Source organism: Dermacentor variabilis, chromosome 9, assembly GCF_050947875.1.
Source record: "Dermacentor variabilis isolate Ectoservices chromosome 9, ASM5094787v1, whole genome shotgun sequence".
NCBI classification, from domain to species: Eukaryota; Metazoa; Arthropoda; class Arachnida; order Ixodida; family Ixodidae; genus Dermacentor; species Dermacentor variabilis.
Genome location: NC_134576.1, coordinates 4,816,645 through 4,828,992, shown reverse-complemented (window position 1 = coordinate 4,828,992; position 12,348 = coordinate 4,816,645). Strand labels below are relative to the sequence as shown.

The window sequence follows — 12,348 nt, the reverse complement described above, 5'->3', positions numbered from 1 at the left end:
GGTGTTACTTGCCCGGTCAGATAAACAAATACAACAATGGCTGTGGCATGACTGTGATTTGATGTGCAGACTGCTAATGGTGCCTTTGAAGCGTGCCCTCGACTACTGCTATTAATAGTTACCCGAATGAGTATTTTGGGCCTAACTAAGCTAATGATGTTTGATAATTGTTCTTATTCGCAAAACTTGCCTGGGCCAGGTAACCAAAATAAGCAATGCCATCACATGAATGTGTTTTTGCACGCAAGCTGCCAACAGTGGCTGTCATTTTCGCATTGATTGCTGCCGTTTCACCAGCAGTGGCGACATGCAGACTGCTAATGGTGCCTTTCAAGCTTGCCCTCGAGTACTTCTATGAATGGCTACCCGAATGAGCATTTTGGGCCTCATTAAGCTAATGATGCTTGATAATTGTCTTATTTGCATTACTTGCCTGGGTCAGATTATAAGGTTAAACATTGCCACCATATGAACGTGCTTTTTCATGCAAGCTGCCAACACTGGCTGTCATTTTCGCGTTGATTGCTGCCGTTTCACCAACAGTGGCGATAGCATGACTGCGCTTTGACATGCAGGCTGCTAATGGTGCCTTTCAAGCGTGCCCTCGACTACACTCTAAGAAAAGTTTACACCCTTTGGAGTGCCCCTTCTGCCACACAACAATAATCGTCATCTGCTTTGATGCGTTCCCTTTCTTTAACGCTGCGAGCCCGGTACTTTCCAGTAACGAACGGCATGCGCGTTATCAGCATGATAGCATTGCTGACAGAAAAGTAGCGGGCGCAGCGTTTTCAAGAAAGGAAATGCATCAAGGCAGATGACGATTATTGTTGTGTGGCAGAAAAGGCACTCCAAAGGGTGTAAACTTTTCTTAGAGTGTACTGCTATGAATGGCTACCCGAATGAGTATTTTGGGCCTCACTAAGTTAATGATGCTTGATAATTGTTGTCTTCGCATTACTTGCCTGGGCCAAATAACCAAAATAAACAATGCAAACACATGAATGTGCTTTCGCGTGCAGGCTGCTAAGAGTGGCTGTCAATTTCACGTTGACTACTGCTTTTTCGTGTGAAGCTGAATAATGTCTGCCAGAACGAGCATTTTGGGCCCTACATATTTATTCAGGGTTAATAATTGTATTTGCATTCAGATTTTCCAGCATTTCAGCACGTTTCCATGCCAATACTTATATTGAGCACGATCTGTGCAGGATGTTGCTTTTTCAGAATTGAGCTTCCATTAAAAGGAATGTGTCACCAAATGAACTGCTTATTTATTTGAGAGGTCACGGGAGAATGCTTGGCTGCTGCGAACCCACCGGCAAAATTTGGGTAGCCCTAATAAGGGCTGTTCTTTCATTAATAAGAAGCTGTTATGCTTCATTGAGTGGCTCAATGCCGGACAGCTCGCAGTCGGAGTCGCTTTCTTCACTGTCATCTTCACCCAGCTGGATGATGATCGGTTGGATGTGGTCACTCCCAGATGTATCAAGCCTGAACTTTGCCTCCAGGTCCATCACGTGGTGAATGTTCTTCCTCCAGTCTTCTGCCGTTACATGCTTGATTTTTTCCCTCAAGACGTCTTCGACCGTGGACAGCTTGAAATCTCCGTTGTCTGCAGCGATGCCATTTTTCACCTTTGTCCACACGAGCTCAATAAGATTAAATTCGCAGTGGTACAGTGGGAGCCTGAGTACAATGCAACCGGCCCTTTCAGCTGCATTACCTAGGATGTAGCTCAGAAAGCGTGGCTTTACAGACGCTACCAACTCAAGCAGCTGCTTTTTAACCATCCTTTCACTGTAGGTGATGTTTTTGCTTTTGAGCCACTCCTGTATTTCTTCCTTCTTCCAAGCTGTCGTCGGCAATTTCTCTTCTCGCCGAGAATGGTAAGGTGCATTGTCCAAAACAATGACGATACCAGCAGGCAACTTTTGCAGAACGTTATTAAACCATCCCTCGAAGCGATTGCCGTCCGTTTCTTCGTGGTAGCCGTCCGTTTCTTCGTGGTATTTGCCCATTTTTTGGCCTCGGAATATATCTAAGCACCCGTCGACGAAGCCATCCTTGCTGCCGATGTGCGTCACAATCAGGAGCTGGCCTTTCCCAGAAGGTTGTTTCAAACCCGTCGACAGGCTATTTGCTCTAGCATATAGGCATCCACGCTTCTGCACCACGGTGTCTGTCCACACCGATCGACCGAGTGTGTCCCGCCGTCACCCATGTCTCGTCCAGGAAAAAGATCTTTCGGCCTTCCGCCCGGTGGCGCTCCACGTCACGAAGGTAGCGATTCCGCCATTCAGCTATGTCATCCCGGTCGATAAGCAGCTAATTGCGGCTCCTCTTCTCGTGCCTGAATCCGATCTCGACAAGCAGACGACGCACAGTACACCACCTCAGTGGTGAGAGATCCATACGCTTCGAGAACTCGTTAGTTATCTTCTCGACCGTCGCTATCTCGTTGCGGCGAAAGAAATCGTGCACACATGACCTCAGCGCGCACAACGTGAAGCTGTCATACTTCGTGCTGCGTCTTCTTTTCTCCGCATTTCGTGGGCGCTTTCGCGAGGGCGTCGACAGTTTGCCACCCGAAATATGTGATGCTTTGTCCTCCCTCCTCACCTTGAACACTGTGCTTTCGCTGACACTGAGCATCTCGGTGACAAACTTGGTTGCAGCCTCCACGCTGTGTTCAGGCTCCCTGTTACACCAATACGTGTAGCAGTGGAAGATCATATTGCGTGAATCGCTGTTCAGGATGTGGCCACTCTTGTTCTTGTCGAGGATCCTTGGTGGTGTGGACATCGAGGCTACACAAGGCTCGTTCGGCAACAAAGAATCGCATTCCGATGTCACCTTGTTGGGCTCCATGTCGGAAAACTCGCACGGAATGCCTTGCGCGAATTGGCGAGCTTTCAGGCTCACAAAAAAAAAAGGAAATAATTTGTGAAACAAAACCAAAAAATATAAATTTTATGCTATTTAACACCATGAGTGTTTACTTAATACGATGAATGAAGCATTTTTGTACCTTTCCTGCCTCGAGTATTCACGACCCAGGTGTGTAATGGTTGCGATAAATGCATTGTTTTATATAAGTACTTGTCCAATAGCAACTGATTCATTTTAAGCTAGGAGAAAGAGTAGTGAATGTGCCGTGTACATGTAAACAAGCGCAAAAGCCATGCAGAGCTGCTCTTTCTACTTTTGTCACTTGCAATGAAGCAAAAGAGCAGATGACAGGAAGCGTTGTGGAAGGCACAGGGTTATTTTTTTGTCATGATCCGGCATGTGCTGTAGCACATGAGAGCTCTACTAAACCAGTCATCAAAATACAGAAGTCTTTGTTTATACTGAGAATTGCGCATTTCAGAAGCACGATTTTTTGAGCGGGATTATTTTAGTCGCAGAGGCAATCGGCTGTCGTGCTTTGGTTGTTTGGGCAGGGCCAGCGGGGCCTCCCCTTTTTTCTAAAGTTGTATCCGACTATAGGTATACACGACACCATCGTCCGGATACACTGACACCTATCTATGCTAGGACAGACAGCTATAAGTTCTCCTTCTTTCCCCGGACTATTTCTGAATGGAATTTGCTGCCCGTCCCTTACAGCATGTGACTGTGTGTTATGTAAGTTTTTATTGTCTTTTTTTTTTTTGTATAGAATGTGTTCTTCCTGTTGAATAAGCGGGGCAGGTCCTCGGCTCTCAAACTCCCTTGTTTTTGATGTGCAGTTCCCTTGCCTTTGATGTGCAATTCCCTTGCCTTTTATTTACATCGTTCTGTTTACATCATTAATTGATTTAAGTATTGTGTTGTGATCTTTTTCACTAAATATTTCTGTAAGCAATATATCATTGTAAAGTCTATATATTTTATTAATGTATACGAACGTATCTTGTATGTCTAGTACTCAATGCCTGCCTGTCCTGCAAGGACTACAATGTGGTCTGCAGTATGTACTAAATCAATAAATAATAATAACTAATTCCCAATTAGGTTTCAGAAAAGGAAAGTCAACTGAGACAGCATTACTGACAATTAAAGAAATTGTACTCCAAGATGTCTATAAAAATTTCTTGACCGCAGGCCTTCTTGTAGATTTCAGCAAGGCTCCCGAAACCCTGCAGTGTATACACGGTTTTCGTGGTACACCACTGGCCTTGATGAGATCTTGCTTATGTAAGTTATTACGTGTTCGTTTCGATAATTACATGTCATCCTCTTTACCTGTTTTAAGTGACATCTCGCAAGGGAGCATATTAGGTCTGTTATTGTTTAACATCTATATTGACGACATTGTTAATATTGATAATACCACAAAATTTGTGATATACATAGATGACACTAGTATGCTTCTATCAAGCCTAGACAAAGGCAATTACTAGGTGCAATACGTTTCTGTAAAAATGATTTCTTAGGTTCCAGGGATGAATCACAATTAACACAAAGAAACCAAAACGTATAATTTTTCAAGCCATAAATAAAGAATTTCTTCTAACACAGCCATTTGCATACGCCAGTCAGGAAATCAAAATTGCCAATGAACACAAAATTGTTGGCATCACTTTTTCTTCTTGCCTGAGTTGGGACTAGCATGTCTCCAATGTGTGTAAAAAAGCTGTCTCTACAGTTGGCGTACTTGCTCGCTGTCGGTGTCTCCTCCTGATGTGACTTAGGATAGGGGCCCTTTTCAGACACAACCTAAATTATTGCAATCTCATGTTGCAAACTACGACTTAAGTGAACACTGCGAAACTTGACATTTTACAAAACAAGATTATTCGTCGTATAGCTAATTTTGGTTATATGTCGTCAACAAGACCTGCATTAAATAAGCAGGGCATTTCCACCGTTGGACACATGTATGCGTTTCATATTTTGTGTTCGTTTTATTTTGCCTCAGATGTTTCTAAGCAGTTTTTTAACAAAAAAGCATGCTTAATGCCTATTAACAAAGAGAAAATCAGACATCCACCAGTTCGCAGCAATTGCTACAAAGGAAACCCATAAGGGCACCTCGAAAGAAAAGCCTCACAGGTAAAGAAAAAGTCGTCCTGGTCCGGGACTCGAACCCGGGACCACCGCCTTTCCGGGGCAGCCGCTCTACCATCTGAGCGAACCAGACGGCTAGCAGATGGCAGGGCGAAGTCAAATTTGTCAACAACTCGAGGCAACGGCAACAGTTTTACGTACTAGTTCTGCGGAAGCCCACAAGATGGAGAGAAGTAATTAATAAACGGAAAATCAGACATCCACCAATTCGTAGCAATTGCTACAAAGGGAACCCATATGGGTTCCTTGAAAGAAAAGCCTTACAGGTCAAGAAAAATTCGTCCTGGTCTGGGACTTGAACCTGGGACCACCGCCTTTCTGGGTTCGAGTCCCAGACCGGGACAAATTTTTCTTTCTTTGTGAGGCTTTTCTTTCGAGGAACCCGTATGGGTTTCCCTTGTAGCAATTGCTACGAACTGGTGGATGTCTGATTTTCCCTTCATTAATTACTTGTCTCCACCTTGCGGGCTTCTGCAGAACTATTACGTTAACGCCTATTGTGCCTACCACGTGTACTAGAAACAGTCATGTTCCAATGTTTCCGAAATAATTATAACACCAAATATTGGACTACAACTTACCAAGCATATTAGAAGCATGCCACAAATTTCTCATTGCAAGAACTACATATGTACTTGTAAACACAGGGTATTACTATTGCTGTATTTGTGTTCTAACATATTTGAAGTGCTTTTGGCCTGGTACGTACTCATTTCTCTGTTTGTTACTTTACTTCATTTGTACAATATTTGAAAATTATGTCGTACTAGAAGTGTTTTTCTAATGTGTAAACACAGCACAAATCAATGTATATAGCGCTCAGTATATTTGTTGTGTTTTGAATTTATGTACAACAATGTCTGCTGTTCTTGCCATCTATTCATAGTAGCTTTTAGCCAGCAAACCTCTTCAGGTTTTGCTTTTTAGGAAATAAAGCAAACTGAATTGAAAAGGTATAATACTATAAAAGTTCTGGCACAAAGCTTTGTTAGTGTAATTCAAATGTAAAAGAACATATTATGGGCCCAAAGCAGGGATGGCAATCAAGTACTAGGCCACTTGCAAAATAGTGCATGACCTTGTCCATACTGTACGCAGCTATGCTTGAACTATTCAATAGAAGATTCGGTTGGGAAACAACGCTTGCTGGTACCTGGGCTGAAAGTTCAAAAAGTTTCTTTTTGATGATTGCCTTACTTTCCAGTGTCTTTTTTTCTGGTTAATTGTTTTTCTGTGTCAAGTAATGATTGAATGACACACCAATCCTTTCCGGTCCACAAATAACATGTAGATGCTGTTTTTTTGTTATAACAATTTGCAAAACTTAAATTTTGCTGTGTTGCCTAGCTGTTTTGCATTTGTGTGCCAACCAAAAGCTCTCCTCCCTCTTAGGGCAGAAGAAGTGCCAGCACAAATGCTCTCCTAGAATTCCTCTAAGAACTTCTTATTCTCACAGTTCCCTAACCCACGTCTAGCTGCCAAAAGGAAATGTTGCCATACGAGTGCCTCTGCTACTGCCAAACACAACAAGAGTAGAGGAATTTGGAGGGTATAAGGCCAAGTATGCAATGTTTAAGCATGCATTATTGTAATGCAGAGAATGACTGACAGCAGTGACCAACTGCGCTCCTTGAGAAAGGATGGGCTAACTCAAGTGAATGACCACGCTCTCGCTCTGGCTCTCGCTCGAGAAGACGATGACGTCATCGAGGTAGAAGAGACATGTGGACCATTTTAAACCTCGGAGCAAGGAGTCCATCATACGCTCAAAGGTGGCAGGGGCATTGCATTATCCAAACAGCATTACTTTAAATTGGTATAGGCCATCAGGTGTGATGAACGTGGTTTTTTCTCTGTCCATATCGTCAACAGCAATCTGCCAGTATTCAGAACGAAGATCAATAGAAGAGAAATAGCTGGAACCGTGGAGGCAGTCAAGGGCGTCGCCTATACATGGGAGCGGGTAGACATCCTTCTTAGTAATGTTGTTCAGATGACGGTAGTCTACACAGAAGCACCACGTGCCATCCTTCTTCTTAACCAACACTACAGGTGATGCCCAGGGACTCGAAGAAGGCTCAATGATGTTCTTGTCTAGCATTTTGTTCACTTCACTTTGAATTACTTGGCGTTTTGACACAGAAACTCAATACTGTTGTCGGTGAATAGGAGTAGCATCGCCAGTAAGAATCCGATGCTTGACCGCGAGCGTCTGGCCTAAAGGGCGATCGTCGAAGTAGAAAATATCTCTGTAGGATGATAATACTTGGTAAAGGTCTTCAGTCTGTGCAGAATACAGGTCCGTCGCAACCATTTTTTGTATCTTGGTATCGGCGGCCGAGGCTGGCATGATGGGCCTGCTAAGCTCGCAAGAAGCATCGGTCGATAAAGTTGCCACGTGATGGTCGCCGAGACAATCAACGTTGGCAAGGCAAATACCTTGCGGTAGAATTTGCTTTGCCAATCCAAAGTTAAAGATAGGCATGAAAGTGCGGTTCGCAGTAATAGTAAGTATACTGTGAGGCACGATAACGTCATACTGTAGTGGAATTTCGGGCAGAGGAGTGACGGGGTACTCGCCATCAGGGACTGGTGGGGAAGACAAGAGTTCAATATAGGCTATTGATTTTGGCGGCACGCGAATAAAGCCGGTGGGGCGCAGGCGGCACTGGGGTGCGTCAGAAGGTTCTGCGAGAATCGGCAACTCAAGGCGAAGGGTACTGGCAGAGCAGTCAATAAGAGCAGAATGCGTGGAGAGAAAATCGAGGCCGAGAGTGAGGTCGTGGGGGCAATGAGCAATCATGGTGAAGAGGACAGGAGTGTGGCGGCCGGCGATGCTAACACGTGCCGTACACATGCCGATGATAGGCACAGTACCGCCATCCGCAACGCGGGCGACGCATGCCAACGCTGGGGTGAGGAGCTCGTTCAGTCGTCATCGGAAGGCAGCACTCATAATAGAAAGATGTGCCCCTGTATCAATGAGTTCCGTGACAGGATAGCCATCAACATCAACGTCAAGAAGGTTTTGGTTCGTGTTTAACGTGAGCAGAGGATTTGAAGGCAGTGTCGACAACACAGCTTCACCTCCAGAAGCTGCAGTGCCTAGTTTTCTGGCTGGGCCCGGGAGGTGATAGACGGCGAAGAGAAGCGGCAGGGTTGGGGCGAACGAAACTGATGGTGTCGAGGTGAGGGCGAGCGGCTGTAGCGAAGGTTCGGAGCAGGGGCATCAGCGGCAGTGGGTTCATGGCGGGTGGCATAGGGAACAGAAGGTCCAAAGGTGCGGGAATAAGTGGCGGCGTATGTCCGAGGAGGCGGTGGCCATCGGTTGCGGCAGTGACGAGCGTCGTGGCCGATGCGACCGCAGTGGAAGCAGATTGGTCTGTCATCAGGGGTACGCCATGCGGACGGGTTGCAGCGAGAGGTGGTAGAAAAGGACTGTCGGGGACGAGGAGGGCCGGTAGAGAACTGGGGAATGCTGGGTTGAGATGTTGAACACACGGAGTTCAGACCCACGTTCTCAAATTCCTGTCTGACTACGGCCTGAATCATGGCAATCATGGTTGGTGGCGGATCGGGAGGCGTCGTGGAGAAAGCCAGCGAAGAGGCGGCCTCGAGCTCGCGGCGAACAATACGGGTAACGTCTTCACAGGTGGTGGCCTGGCGGTCGACCCTCACGTGTTGACGTAGCAGCGGTGTTGGGTAGCCACGTGATGTGGTGTGATACGGCGGCTCTTGGCTTGTTCGAGGCGACGGAATTCTTTAATGATGGCGTCGATTGTCAAGACGTTGCCAAAAACAAGCAAACTGAAAGCGTCGTCGGCGATGCCTTTTAGAACATGTGACACTTTTATTTGATTCAGACATAGCATCATCAGCTTTGCGGCATAGAGCCAAGACGTCGAAGATGTATGAAACGTACGGCTCTGTAGATGTCTGAACACGAGACGCAAGAGCCTTTTTCACAGCAACCTTGCGGGCAATGGGGTCACCGAACAGTTCCCGTAGCTTTTCTTTGAAAGTGTCCCAACTGCTTATCTCGTCGTCATGCGTCTGGTACCACACGCGTGGGGTGCCGCCAAGATAAAAGATGACATTGGCGAGCATAATGGTTGGGTCCCACCTGTTATTAGCGCTGGCATGTTCAAATAGCTTGATCCATTCGTCAACGTACTGTCCCTCCAGGCCAGAGAACCCACCAGGGTTGCGATGTTGGGCAACCGTGACGATTGGAGCAGTCGAACCAGCCGAAGCCGCTGCAGAGGCGGGCTGTTCACCGGAAGGCATGGTGACAAGCTCGATGTGCCGACCACTCCGGAGTTCCGTGGCGAGGACGGGGATCGCTGACCTCCACAAGAATGTTACGTATAGAAAGATACAGACGAAAGAGGCTATTTACAGGCTATTTACACTGGACTGGAGCCAGAGCACCAGGCTGACATTCACTCGCGCCAAGGGCACCGACCCACTTCGTCGTCGTTCTTGCGGCGGCTCGTCCCTTGAGCATCGCTCGATGATATCGTAATAATATCAAGGAAACTGAACAATGATTGTTATTTTGAAAAGTTCAGTATTCTGAAGTTCTTAGTACTGAAATATTTTTACACTGAAACTATAAGAAGTGAGCAGGGAATTTCTGAAAAGTTTGTTAATGTGGTGGTCCTAGCAACGAGATTGCCCTGTAACTAGCTTGCTTGTGATGAGTGTGATGAAAGCATAACTTGGTCCAGGGGCGTTAACGAGAGCTGGTGTGAGGCAGGCATAGTGCCGGAACGGCATGGCGGGGAAGACGACAGTGCGCTACCGGGAGAGGGCGAGAGTGGGCAGCGAGACAATGTGCCTGCGTCGTGATGATTTTGCCAGACTTGTATGTTACAGACTTGTATGTTACAGACTTGTATGTCAAGTCATACAACTTCACCACTTATAACGTAACTGTTTATAGTGCATAACTGGCTACAACGTGGCCTTTTCTGACTCCCGTTTACCCTCCCATAGAACTCCATATATACGCATACCACTTGCAGTGTAGATGTGCGTGATGAAATACCGTTTATAATGTGGCTTCTGTGGAAAAAACCTGCCGACAAGCTCGGTACCAAGCATGTCTTTCAACGAGGTGCGCTGGCCAATGGGAGATGTGCGGGTATGCTCTGTGTGCAGCTAGGGCTGAAGGTGAGCTCCAGATCTAGCCACACACAGTCGTTGTGTAGTACTCCCCAACTCGTAGCGCGTGTAAAAAAAATGTACTTGCTTGTTTGTTTATGTGCATTTCCTTTATGCGCATTTGTGAGCTTCCACGGTTCGAACCACTGCGCGCACATACAAACTTGGTTGGCATTCTTAGTAGTCTCTACAGCAGATCAACCGAGGAAACCAACTCCTTTTTGTGTTCAGGCTGGATGCCATCCTTTGAGGCATGGCCCAATATTTTTGCAAGAAATGTGCATTTTTTGTGTTGATCTGGAGACCAGCATATGCAAGGCACTGGACATTTTCATGTAATCATTGAAGATGCTGGTGAAAGGTATGGAATATAGACAACCTGCGAAATAAACAGGAAAAGATGACATTATCATCCAGATAACGAGATAACGAAGGCAGGTCTTCCATTTTAGTCCAAAAGAACACTGTCTATCATGCACTCAAATGTGGCTGGACCGTTACAACGGCCAAAAGGCAACACATTAAATTCATACAGTCCATCTAGTGTAGCGAATGCGCTCTTTGTCAGTCTCGTTTATCAAAATTTGTCAATATTCTGATCGAAGATCAAGGCTGGAGAAATACTCCACCCCCTGTAGTGTGTCCAAAGTGTCATCAATTTGAGGTACAGGATATAAGTCCTTGTGTTTGATCTTATTTAGTTCTCGATAATTGACACAAAAGCAAACGGGACCATCATTTTTCTTTACCAGAACCACAGGTGAAGCCCAGGGGCTAGATGAAGGCCTTATTTTCTTTTGTGCAAGCATGTCAGCAACCTGTTATTCAATGATCTTCCATTTGGACAGCGATACACAATAAGGGCGGCATCGTTTAATGGCAGAACAAACGGTTTCGATGCGGTATGTGGCCACGGAAGTATGGCTCAACACAGGGGAACAGCTATCAAAACAGGCTTTGTGCTTCACCAAGAGAGCCAGTAAGGTTCTCTTGGCTGTTAGGTCAGAACCGATGACGGCTTGGGGAGGGAAAGAATCATGCAAACCTGCGGTTGGTGGTGGCGAAGAAGAAGGACAAAGTATGACGACAGACATAGGTTGAGGGTTGCCGAGGGTTGCCACAGTCATCCCTCATGATAACTGGATGAGAGAAGTGGCGATGAGAATTCCGCGAGAAATACAGCGGGAAAAAGGGGTGACTAGAGCATCTCCATCAGCAATCTGACTGGACGCTATGGCTACAACGTCTTCATGACCACGCCACAGGACGTAGTCTACAGCGACAGCAAAGTTCAAGAATCAAGGTGAAGGGTCTGTAATAGGTGGAAGCATTGTATCCGTGATATGTACAACTTTCTCTGTACATGAAGGCTGAAGCAGAATGTAGGGTGTCCCAGCCCAGGATAAGTTCTTGCATACACATGGGAAGGACAATTTACTCAATGTGTGCGCAAATGCCGTCGATGAAAACACGAGCAGCAGTACACTGACCATTGGAGTGGATGAATACATTCTTAGTAGGTGTGTGCGAATATTTGAAGTTTCGAATATTTTTCTAATAGTGTTTGCTATCAATTTGATTCACACCAGAGTCTTGCTATTTGAAGTTCCAGAAAATAAACCTAACGGTTTCATTCCCTGAAAGTCAAATCGCAGTGTTTTTAAATGATGTGCACAAACCCGGTTCTCCTCACAAACTTCTACCTATCGTAAAGGTTAATGGCCACCACTGCCCCCTGATGCTATTTTAGACAAGGTAGCTTGATGAGTGCCCATAGACTATAGAGTGCAGCATAAAAGTGCAAAACAGAGCATCTGCTTAAACCGTATTTACCGTATTTTTGTACATATAACTTGCGACTGCATACAATCTGCACCCCAGATTACAACAGCCAGGAAAAAAAAAATATTCCAACATATAATCCATGGCAGTAACTGTGTACAACACTGCTCAAATCTCTGTATGAACAGCCTCCATTCACGAATGCACACCTCGCCTACGTCATCGTACCTTCAGCCAGCGGCTCTGTTTCCCCATTCTTTGGCGATGCTGACAAAGCGGACGAATAAGTTACATGATATGTGACGCAGATAGGATGACTTCGTAGCTAACACTCTTATGACAGTA

General features: G+C 45.7%; 1 protein-coding gene across 19 annotated transcripts in view; it reads right to left on the bottom strand.

Annotated features, from left to right (window-relative positions):
- Nucleotides 1-12,348, bottom strand: part of LOC142558589 (G-protein coupled receptor-associated protein LMBRD2) — a 397,689-nt gene that overhangs the window by 70,071 nt on the left and 315,270 nt on the right. The window lies entirely within an intron of this gene.